The sequence below is a fragment of the Microtus oregoni genome, unplaced genomic scaffold, assembly GCF_018167655.1.
Source record: "Microtus oregoni isolate MIOR12 unplaced genomic scaffold, Mior012 000050F_007, whole genome shotgun sequence".
Classification (NCBI taxonomy): Eukaryota; Metazoa; Chordata; class Mammalia; order Rodentia; family Cricetidae; genus Microtus; species Microtus oregoni.
This window is the reverse complement of record NW_024543231.1, coordinates 416,997-430,047: the sequence shown is the minus strand read 5'-3', so window position 1 is coordinate 430,047 and position 13,051 is coordinate 416,997.

Below are 13,051 nucleotides of genomic sequence, written 5' to 3'. Positions count from 1 at the left end.
TTTGCCCTACAGTTACCCTACACAGTCTTCTAATGTTCAGTGATCCCTAATTTATCATGAAGGAATGGAAAAACCCTTTCATTGCAAGTCAATGGGAAGCTTAATGAAAACTGAACCAGAGAGCTACACTGAGGCTGAATGGTTTTTATTCAAGGCATGAACTGCCAAGTTGTCTCCAAGTGAAGGGAGAGCAACCCCACAAAAAGGGGAGTTTGGAGTTTTATAGGGTGGTCTTAATTGGGTGAGAAAGCATTGTGTGAAAAGAAATTGCTGTAAGCAAAAAAAAAATTATGGATAGCAGGACACAGAGAAGCCTTTTGTTAGGAAAACAGGATGTTGTAGTCAAGCTGCTCTTCTGAGATAAGGGTCAGATGACTTTTGAGATGTGCAGAATGTTCCGTTTCCATTTCTCTTGAAGGGGTCAGGCCCCACCCAAATCATCCATCTTGGTATCTTCAGCAAGTCCTTCTTGGACCAGCCTTATAGTCAGCATTGTGTGACAAAACAACTTTTCTGGTGAGATGAAATACATGTATCTACTCAACCCAAATAGGGAGCCCATGACAGACCAAAGTTCAGATACCACCAAATTCCAACTTGGAGAACCAATGAGTTTTATTGGAGTTAACTTGTAAGTAAGGAGCAGAAATTACTCAAAGGTGGCTGCATCGCCAAAGCCAAAAGCTGGGAATCTAGAGCACAATGCACAACCTGCAGGCAGTTCAACAGGTTGAGTTATCTCAAGTGACTCATTTGGTCTAAACCTCTTCCAGGTCGTCCAGCTTGTTTCTGATTCTTCTAGGCAGTTGGCCTGGTCTTAGGATCTTCTTTGCAGTTTTATTGCTTACTCTGGGAGGGAGAAGCCTAGTGAATCTGGTCAATTTCAGGGACTTCCTAAAACTATTTTGAGTTGTTTAACTCCTTAAGAAGCTTCCTAGGGGGATAGAATGTTTCAATCTCAGAGGAAACGGTTAAACAACAGTCAGGCAGACAGTAACAAAATTAAGAATTTTAGGTAGCTTAGGTAGGCTTTATTTCTTTATAACCAAAACCCTATAGAAGATCCAAATACTATAAAAACAAAACTTCTGAAGGAAACCTTTTGATAGCTGGCAGCTATTTTATATCCATTTGCTTCCCTCAAATAAGTGTTATTATTACTATTGCCCCTTACATCCCCCCAAAAAAAGATGCCTTTTGGGGCTGAGGATGTAGCTCAGCTGGTAGAGTACTTGGTTAATGTGTACAAGGCCCTGTGTTTGACCCTCAGCACTGCATAAACCAGGTGTAATACAAACCTGTAATCCCAGCACTCAGGTGAAGTTGGGAGTATCAGGTGGTCATCCCCAGGTACATAGATAGTAAACTACACTATGTGTGACCTATCTCAAAAAAATAAAAAGGAAAAAGATGCCTTTGTAAGAACATGAGTGTACTTCCTTGATATCCAAATAACATTAGTTGATAACAAATCTTTTTTTTTTTAATTTTAAGTGTGTATGTGTTGTTATGCCCAAATCCGCAAAGTCCCTGCAAAAGCCAACAAGGTGATGGAGTCCCATATGTAAAAACAAAGAGCCTTTATTTTAATCAAGTTTGCAAACTTGGTCTCTCTGCATGTCCAGCATATTGGAATAATCGGAGAGCCCGAGCTCAATTAGAATTGGGTTTTTATAGTAGTAAAGGTGGGAGTGAGGGGTTTCTGAGGTTCAGGATCCCTGAATGGCTGACATTTGTCTAGGGGTGTCCTGTTGAATGTGCACTAGCAAGTGATCCTATCTACAGCGGTTGGAATGTTAGGAATTTCCCTTGAATGGTCTGTTCTTGGGCAGTGATTGGGTAATCTCAGCTTGTGGTTCCTCCTGCAACCAGGTATTGCTTCCTGCAGCAGTTCAGTCCCAAAGAAACACACAGAGGCTTATAGTAATTACAAAATGATTGGCCTATTAGCTCAGGCCAAAGTAACTATCTGGCTATGTGCTGCCCGAGAGATATTTGGTCCACAAAGAAGGGTAACAGTTTGAAATTCTAATGAAGTAATTTAAGTGAACACTCATTAATAGGAAAAACATTTTTAATAAAGCATTTCATAATTATAATGTTTACATCACCTATGACTCTAAATTGCACTTAAAATAACATTGACAATGATTGCTTAGGACTTATATATTACTCACAAAATCAAATAATTATTTTTTTCTGTTTTATTAGTTATGTTTACTCAATTAATTAAGCTTTAAAAGTATACTGCCGATTGACAATAGTTTAAGAAATTCTTCACATTTCAGTGTAAGTCCCTCTGATTACCAGCATTACCCTGCTTCTAACTGAGGATATGCTAAACCCTGGGGATATTTGTATTTGGTACAATTTCTTGTCACTTAGAAGTCAGTATTTTTCTTCCCAGTGGAGTGATATTTAGAAATGTCAATTCTCAAAAGCTGGGTTAATTAAGACTCAAATGTATGACTTACGTAAACAATTGGTAATGAAGGTAACTGACATTTCCTTTAGTAATTACATAGAAGTTTCAGATAAGATGATTTTTTTGTCTTTAATAAGCTGACTGGCACTCTTAGGAGGTGTAACAAGCAGGAGGAAATTTGTCACCAAAAAGGAATGTTGACTAGAAAATGATAAATTGAGAACTAAAGTAATGAATCCTGGGGCTGACACCTATTATATCATCTGTAAGTTAATTAAATTAATATTGGATGGAGTTCCCTCTTAGTTGAAAACTTCAATATAATAGATGTTTTGCCAAAGAATGTAATTCACAAAAAAAATTCAGGATTATACAAACACTGATACATAGGTAATATCATTTTACTGAATTCGTATACTTTTTATACTTTTATTTAATGAATTTCATATTAGGTATAAGATATCTTATGATAATTCTTTGGAAATTAATATTATAAGGTCAAAATACTCATAAATCAACATCTGCCAGAATAATAAAATCTATTCAGAAAAAAGTATACTGCCTTATTTTGAGTTTCAAAAGCTTCCAAATATTTGTTTCTTTAAACTATCCTATCTTAGTTTAAGTCAACAGATCTATTAGAAGACATTGACTTAAATCTTATTCTCTTTAGCTAATATGGCATACAGTAAAATTAAATGCCCAAGAGAGAAGGCTTAACCATTACAGAATACTTTTTATGTAACACTGATCAAGACTAACACTGAAACATAGTCTTCAGGGAAGAACTGTTGTGATAACTATGATCTCATCTCTCATTTTGAAAATACAAAACTCTCCAAGTAGCTATTAGTGATGTTAAGTATAATCATTTGGTTTGTGATTGAAAGACTTTATCAAAGAAGTACTTTTCAACAGCAATGGGTAAAGCAATTGTAGGGTAATATTTGGGCAGCAAGTCAACAGTCTATTGCTCTACAGCCTTTTATTTAGTATTTTCAGGTTATACTGATGGCAAAAAAAATCCCTTTTCCATTTTGCTATAATACACCTTTCTTTAACCAGAAATCATTTCCAGTTAGTTTTAAAATAAAATTTAAAAAATATTTACTTGTTAACAGAATTTTAATTTTATTGGCACCAAGTTCCAACTCCTTCAGTGGTTCTGTCTTTACTGCTCATCAAGAAAATCTGGGATGTGTGAAGCCTCAACCTACCACAATGGCATCCTGAACCAGTGAAGTCAAAATCCCTACAACAAGAGCCACAAACCAACATTTAAAATTACGCAGACGATTTCCTTGTATAAGCAAGGATTAGAACTGATGCTCTTAGTAATCACATAATTTCTTAACATTTTAATATTGGAAAAGATAGACAGTTTTAATACAGCAAAATGTGAAAAGAGGCACTAGGAACAAAAAGGGGTGGGGAGATGGAAAAGCAAAAAAGAAGGAAGCCTGGCTTTTCTTCAAATTCTCCATCTCTTAAGAAGGATAAAAGCATCAAAGATCTGAACAACACTGCATGATTTCTGGGAAATCAGGTCCAGAACTAAAAGTTTTCTCCCAACAGCCCGTGGTAATCTGATTAACTGAACAGAGAACTTATTATAAATAAAGAGTCTATTTCACAAAATAAGTTCTTCTCATAAGAAAAAGAAAGGAAACTGCTAGTTTAGCCAGGAGTTTCATATTCCTGCAGGGATAGCTGGATAAACACTTTTCTCTTAGGTGATACAAAACTGATGGTACACAAAAATTTCAAATTCATTTGTATATCACCTTTTTAGGAAGAGAATTCTAATGCTTTCCAAACTGGAAAAGTATAGCTTTCAAATAAGAGCTTAACCCTTAGTTATGTCAAACTTTCTGGCAAATATGAAAGAAGAATAAAGAGATCATTCTTAATAATTAACAACAGAAGACATCTATCCTCAAAAACCATAAGTACACACATTAAAACTATAATAACTGAATTACATTCTCATTCTTTTATGAATCATTATATTCAGCCACTTGAATTATATATGATCTGTACTGTGGTACAATGCTCTTGTATCCTGTAAAGATTTGTCACTTGTATTGATTTAATGAAATGCTGATTGTGCAGTGGCCAGGCAGAAAGTATAGGCAGGGTGACCAGAATAGGAGAAATCCAGAGAATCATTAGGTCATACTACAAAATCCTGTACTCCAGAAAATAGGAAAGAGGGAAAGAAATGGACAATTTTCTGCATAGATACCATATACCAAAATTAAATCAAGACCAGGTGAAAATTTAAATAGACTTATAAACTGTAAGGAAATAGAAGCTGTCACTACCTATCCAAGATCATGAGAGATCTTTCCATTTTCTGGTATAAGCTAAGAGATCCCATCTGGGCACCAGGAGAGCCATCATTGGAGTGAGTGAGTTTCTGACCCACGGCAGCAGCCCGGAACAGGGAACTCAGACATTCCTCATCCCTCCTACACTTCCTGGTCATCCTGCAGGGGCTAAACCAGGACCAGGTGAACAATCTAAATAGACCTGTTAGTCGCGAAGAATTAGAAGCTGTTATCAAAAACCTCCCTACCAAAAAAAGCCCAGGATCAGATGGTTTCAATGCGGAATTCGACCAGAACTTCCAAGAAGACCTAATACCTATACTCCTTAATGTATTTCACAATATAGAAACAGAAGAGTCATTACCAAATTCCTTTTATGAAGTTACAGTTACTCTGATACCAAAACCACACAAAGACTCAACCAGGAAAGAGAATTACAGGCCAATCTCACTCATGAACATCGACGCAAAAATCCTCAACAAAATACTGGCAAACCGAATCCAAGAACACATTAGAAAAATTATCCATTATGATCAAGTAGGCTTCATCCCAAAGATGCAGGGCTGGTTCAACATACACAAATCTATCAATGTAATCCAGCATATAAATAAACTGAAAGAAAAAAACCATATGATCATTTCATTAGATGCTGAAAAAGCATTTGACAAAATTCAACATCCCTTTATGATAAAAGTATTGGAGAGATTAGGGATACAAGGTTCATACCTAAATATAATAAAAGCTATATACAGCAAGCCGACAGCTAACATCAAATTAAATGGAGAGAAACTCAAAGCCATCCCACTAAAATCAGGAACACGACAAGGCTGTCCACTCTCGCCATACCTCTTCAATATAGTGCTTGAAGTTCTAGCAATAGCAATAAGACAACATAAGGGGATCAAGGGGATTCGAATTGGAAAGGAAGAAGTTAAACCTTCGTTATTTGCAGATGATATGATAGTGTACATAAGCGACCCCCAAAACTCTACCAAAGAACTTATACAGCTGATAAACACCTTTAGTAATGTGGCAGGATACAAGATCAACTCCAAAAAAATCAGTTGCCCTCTTATACACAAAGGATATGGAAGCAAAGAGGGAAATCAGAGAAGCTTCACCTTTCACGATAGCCACAAACAGCATAAAATATCTTGGGGTAACTCTAACCAAGGAAGTGAAAGATCTAGTTGACAAGAACTTTAAGGCATTGAAGAAAGAAATTGAAGAGGATACCAGAAAATGGAAGGACCTCCCTTGCTCCTGGATTGGGAGGATCAACATAGTAAAAATGGCAATTCTACCAAAGGCAATCTATAGATTCAAAGCAATCCCCATCAAAAGCCCATCAAAATTCTTCACAGATCTGGAGAAGACAATAATCAACTTTATATGGAAAAACAAAAAACCCAGGATAGCCAAAACAATCTTATACAACAAAGGATCGTCTGGAGGCATTACCATCCCTGACTTCAAATTCTACTACAGAGCTACAGTATTGAAAACAGCTTGGTATTGGCATAAAAACAGAGAAGTCGACCAATGGAATCGAATAGAAGATCCTGACATTAACCCACAAACCTATGAACACCTGATTTTCGATAAAGGAGCTAAAAGTATACAATGGAAAAAAGAGAGCATCTTCAACAAATTGTGCTGGCAAAACTGGATGTCAACCTGTAGAAGAATGAAAATAGATCCATATCTATCACCATGCACAAAACTCAAGTCCAAATGGATTAAAGACCTCAATATCAGTCTGAACACACTGAACCTGATAGAAGAGAAAGTGGGAAGTACTCTACAACACATGGGCACAGGAGACCACTTCCTACGTATAACCCCAGCAGCACAGACATTAAGGACCTCATTGAATAAATGGGACCTCCTGAGACTGAGAAGCTTCTGTAAAGTAAAGGACACTGTCGCTAAGACACAAAGGCAACCCACTGACTGGGAGAAGATCTTCACCAACCCCGCAACTGACAAAGGTCTGATCTCCAAAATATATAAAGATCTCAAGAAACTAGACCATAAAAGGCTAATCAACCCAATTATAAAATGGGGCACTGAGCTGAACAGAGAATTCTCAAGAGAAGAAGTTCAAATGGCCAAAAGACACTTAAGGTCATGCTCAACCTCCTTAGCGATCAGGGAAATGTAAATCAAAACAACTTTGAGATATCATCTTACACCTGTCAGAATGGCTAAAATAAAAAACACCAATGATAGCCTTTGCTGGAGAGGTTGTGGAGGAAGGGGAACCCTCATCCATTGCTGGTGGGAATGCAATCTTGTGCAACCACTTTGGAAATCAGTGTTTCGGTTTCTCAGGAAATTCGGGATCAACCTACCCCTAGACCCAGCAATACCACTCTTGGGAATATTCATAAGAGATGCCCTATCATATGACAAAAGCATTTGTTCAACTATGTTCATAGCAGTATTATTTGTAATAGCCAGAACCTGGAAACAACCTAGATGCCCTTCAATGGAAGAATGGATGAAGAAAGTGTGGAATATATACACATTAGAGTACTACGCTGCGGTAAAAAACAATGACTTATCGAATTTTGCATGCAAATGGATGGAAATAGAAAACACTATCCTGAGTGAGGTAACCCAGACCCAAAAAGATGAACATGGGATGTACTCACTCATAATTGGTTTCTAGCCATAAATAAGGGTCACGGAGTCTATAATTGGTGAACCTAAAGAAGCTAAATAAGAAGGTGAACCCAAGGAAAAACATATAGTTATCCTCTTGGCTATGGGAAGTAGACAGAATTCCCGGGGAGAAAATTGGGATCTTGGGGGTGGGGTGGGATAGGGGTAAGGGGAGATGGGTAGAGAAAAGGTAGAAGGGAAGGAGGGGGGGAACTTGGGGAAACAGGATGATTGGGATAAAGGAAGGTTGGATAGGGGAGCACGGAACCACAATTCTTAGTAAAGGGAGCCACCTTAGGGTTGGCAAGAGACTTGACCCTAGAGGGGCTCCCAGGAGCCCAAGGCGATGTCCCCACTTAGTTCCTTGGGCAGCTGAGGATAGGGAATCTGAAATGACCCTATCCTAGAGCAATACTGACGAATATCTTGCATTTCATCATAGAACCTTCATCTGGTGATGGATAGAGATAGAGACAGAGACCAACACTGGAGCACTGGACTGAACTCCCAAGGTCCCAATGAGGAGCGGAAGGAGGGAGAAGATGAGCAAGGAAGTCAGGACCACAAGGGGTGCACCCACCCACTGAGACAGTGGGGCTGATCTATTGGGAGCTCACCAAGGCCAGCTGGACTGTGACTGAAAAAGCATGGGACTTTCTGAACATGGCAAACAATGAGGGCTGATGAGAAGCCAAGGACAATGGCACGGGGTTTTGATCCTACTTCATGTTCTGGCTTTGTGGGAGCCTAGCCAGTTTGGATTTTCACCTTCCTAGATATGGAAGGAGTGGGGAGGACCTTGTACTTTCCACAGGGCAGGGAACCCTGACTGCTCTTTGGACTGGAGAGGGAGTTGGAGAGGAGTGGGGAGAGGGGGAGAAGGGTGGGAGGAGGGGGAGGGAAATGGGAGGCTGGGAGGAGGCAGAAACTTTTTTTCCTTTTCTCAATAAAAAAAAAATGAGGTACTGTTGTAGGAGCTGCGGGCCGCATTCCTGCCACCCCAGCTCTTGGTGGCCTGGGTAGCTTAGGCCCCAAAATAACAACACACAAACAGTATTCTTTTAGACACTGCTTGGCCCACTAGCTCTAGCCTCTTACGGGCTAATTCTCATATTTTGCCTAACCCATTTCTAATAATCTGCGTAGCACCACTAGGTGTACTTGGCAGGAAAGATTCAGCATGTCTGCCCTGGCGGCTGGCTGCATCACGTCTGCCCGGGAGAGGGGAGCATGGCCTCTGAGCTCACTTCCTCTTCCTCCCAGCATTCTGTTCTGTTTACTCCTCCCACCTATGTTTTAACCTATGAGGGCCAAGCAGTTTCTTTATTTTTTAACCAATGACCTTCCTCCATCAAGGTACAGAATTAAACAGATAATTCTCAACAGAAGAATTTTAAATGGCCAAAAGATACTTAAGGAAATGTTCAACTTCCTTAGCTATCAGGGAAATACAAATCAAAACAACTCTGAGATACCATCTTACACCTGTCAGAATGGCTAAAATAAAAAACACCAATGATATCTTATGATGGCGAGGATGTGGAGTAAGGGGAACACTCATCCAATGCTGGTGGGAATGCAAACTTGTACAACCACAGTATGGCGGTTTCTCAGGACATTGGGAATCAACCTATCTCAGGATCCAGCAATACCTCTTTTGGGAATATACCCAAAAGATGCCCAATCATACTACAAAAGCATTTGTTCAATTATGTTCATAGCATCATTATTTCTATTAGCCAGAACCTGGAAACAACCTAGATGCCTTTTAATGGAAGAATAGATAGAGTGTGGCACATCTACACATTAGAGTACTACTCAGTGGTAAAAAACAATGACATCTTGAATTTTTTTTTATTGAGAAAAGGAGAAAAAAAATAAAAAAACAAGTTTCCACCTCCTCCCAGCCTCCCATTTCCCTCCCCCTCCTCCAACCCTTCTCCCCCTCCTCCCACACTTCTCCCCTCCCCCCACTCCTTTCCCCCTCCCTCTCCAGTCCAAAGAGCCTCCAGGGTTCCCTGCCCTGTGGTAAGTCCTAGGTCCTCCCCCATCCGTCCATATCTAGGAAGGTGAACATCCAAACTGGCTAGGCTCCCACAAAGCCAGCACATTAAGAAGGATCAAAACCCCGTGCCATGGTCCTTGGCGTCTCATCAGCCCTCATTGTTCGCCATGTTCAAAGAGTCCAGTTTTATCCCATGTTTTTCAGTCACAGTCCAGCTGGCCTTGGTGAGCTCCCAGTAGATCAGCTCCACTGCCTCAGTGGGTGGGTGCACCCCTCGTGGTCCTGACTTCCTTGATCATGTTCTCCCTCCTTCCGCTCCTCATTGGGACCTTGGGAGCTCCTCTTACCCCTATCCCACCCCACCCCCAAGATCCCAATTTTCTCCCCGGCAATTTTGTCTACTTCCCTTAGCCAAGAGGATAACTATATGTTTTTCCTTGGGTTCACCTTCTTACTTAGCTTCTTTAGGTTCACCTCTTGTAGACTCCTTGACCCTTATTTATGGCTAGAAACCAATTATGAGTGAGTACATCCCATGTTCATCTTTTTGGGTCTGGGATACCTCACTCAGGATAGTGTTTTCTATTTCCATCCATTTGCACGCAAAATTCGATAAGTCATTGTTTTTTACCGCAGCGTAGTACTCTAATGTGTATATATTCCACACTTTCTTCATCCATTCTTCCATTGCAGGGTATCTAGGTTGTATCCAGGTTCTGGCTATTACAAATAATACTGCTATAAACATAGTTGAACAAATGCTTTTGACATCTTGAATTTTGCATGCAAATGGATGGAAGTAGAAAGCACTATTCTGAGTGAGATAACCCATACCCAAAAATATAAATATGGTATGTACTCATTCATTAGTGGATTCTAGCCATAAACAAAGGACATTGTTCATGATCCATAAACAAATGATATAGTTCACGATCCTCGAGAAGGTAAGTAATAATGTGAACCCAAAGAAAAACATATAGATCCTCCTGGAAATTGGAAGCAGACAAGATTGCCAGGAAAAAGTTGGGAGTATGGGGGTGGGGGTTGGGAGAGGAAGGGGAGAGGGGGAGAGAGAAGGGAGAAGGGAAGAGCTTGGGGGAGTGGGATGGTTGAGATGGAGGAAGGATGGATATGGGAGCAGGGAAGAAGATATCTTAATTAAGGGAGCCATTTGGGGGTTGGCAAGAGGCTTGCCTCTAGAGGGGTTCCGAGGTGTCCATGAGGATGTCTCTAGCTAGGACCCTGGGCTATGTAGGAGAGGGTGCCTGAACTGGTCTTGTCCCATAGTCACACTGATGACTATCTTGAATATCACCATAGAACCTTCATCTCGCGATGGATGGAAATAGAGACAGAGACCCACATTGGAGCACTGGACTGAGCTCCCAAAGTCCAGTTGAAGAGCAGAAGGAGGGAGAATATGAGCAAGTAAGTCAGGAACGCGAGGGGTTGGTCCACCCACTGAGACAGTGTACCTGAGCTACTGGGAGCTCACCAAATCCAGCTGGACTGGGACTGAACGAGCATGGGATCAAACTGGACTCTGAATGTGGCTGACAATGGGGGCTGATCAAGAAGCCAATGATAATGGCACTGGGATTTGTCTCTAATGCATGTACTGGACTTTTGGGATCCTAGTCTATTTGGATGCATACCTTCCTAAGCCTGGATGAAGGGGGGATGGCCTTGGACTTCCCACAGGGCAGGTTGCCTTGCCCTCTCTTAGGGCTGGAGTTGAGTGGGGGGAGGGAGTAGAGGGGAGTGGGGGGAGGGAGTAGAGGGGAGTGGGAGGGAGGTGGGAGGAGGGGAAGAAGTGGGAATTTTGATTGGTATTATTTTTAAAATAATGATAATAAAAAGAAACCTGGGTCCCAGGAATCCACAAGGATGACCCCAGCTAAGACCCTAAGCAATAGGGGAGAGGGTGCCTGAACTGGTCTTGCCCTGTAGTCAGACTGATGAATATCTTAATTATCACCATAGAACCTTCATCCAGTAACTGATGGAAACAAAGGCAGAGACCCACAAAGGGCACTGGACTGAGCTCCCAAAGTCCAGCTGAAGAGTGGGAGGAGTGAAATTATGAGCAAAAAGGTCAAGACCATGATGTGTACACCCACTGAAACCGTCTACCTGAGCTAACGGGCGTTCAACAAGGCCAGCCAGACTGGGAAAGAACAAGTATAGGACCAGACTAGTCCCTCTGAATATGGTTGACAGTTGCATTTCTGGGGCAGATTGAGGAACCTTTGGCAGTGGCATCAGGATTTATCCCTACTTCTTGTACTGACTTTTGGGGACCTATTCTCTTTGGATGTATACCTTGCTCACCCTAGATATAGTAGGGAGGGTATTTGACCTTCCCCAAAGCAATGTGCCTTACCTTCTCTGAGGAATAGATGGGGGTGCGGAGGTAAGTGGAAGAAATAGGAGAAGGGGAGAGAGTGAGAACTTAGACTGGTATATATAGTGAAAAAAGATAGTTTGTTCTCTTTTTTAAAAAAAATAAAACGGAAAAATGGTAATAAGAAAAAAGAATTAGTCAATAAGAAGTCTTAGCTAATAGGCCAACCAGTTTATAATTAATGTAGATCTCTGTGAGTTTCTTTGGGACTGAATGACTGCAGGACTGGGAGGAACAAAACTTCTGTCAACAGGGGGGGGGGGGATCTTGTTAGCATGTTATCAGAATGATGACACAGCAATGAGTGGGTGACTCTTACACAGGTAGGCAACCCCTGGGTTTCTGGTTAAAAAAAAAAAAGGATTTCACAGAGCCTTGGCTAGAGTGAAAATGTTGGAATCTGTTGAGCAGAGGCAAGCCAGAAAAAAGTGCCTCTGCCATGACCTGTTGACCTTCTGTCTGATGGAGAATATCATAAACATTATAATTCTGAAGCAGTACCCTCATGCTATCCTGTCTGTCATGGAATGCACACTTGGTCAAAGGGTTGTCCAGAGTAGTAAGGATGCAGGAGATAGCCAGAGCCCCTGAGGGGGATCAGAAGTGAACTAGGGACTATAGGGAACTGATGGAATGCAGTGTTCCTGCATTTCTTCTAGGGGAAACATCATGTTTCTCAGTACCTTATATATTGACAATGTTTAACTTCTCCATCAAAGAAAATCAGTTCTATCACCTCTGGTAAAGAGGTTATCATGTTAATTGACTCTGATTACTTGAAACAAATCATGTGCCCTGACAAACATGTCTTGTTTACCAAATGAAAACAAATGCATTCAATGCTGTAAACTGCCTAACCCTGATATCATTTAGGTCATGCATAGAATGACAGCTAATTTTTTTCAGAAAACTTAAATCTCCCATTTAAAGCCAGGCCTTCTTGGCTCTTTTTCTTGCAATGCTGGGGATTGAACCCAGGGCCTCACACATACTAGGCAAATGCTCTATCATTGAGCTACATCCTCAGTAATATCCCATTTAAGATGAAGCAAAGATGCTGACACTATGAGGCATCAGTAGGGGTTCCCAAAATGTTTGCAGCTATTTCAGTGACCACTGAGCTAAACTGGAACTTGAAGTGCGCACATTGTGACTAATCCTTTTCTGCACCAGCTCTACACAAACAGAAGTGACCACATGGACCCTAACCAAACTTCAGG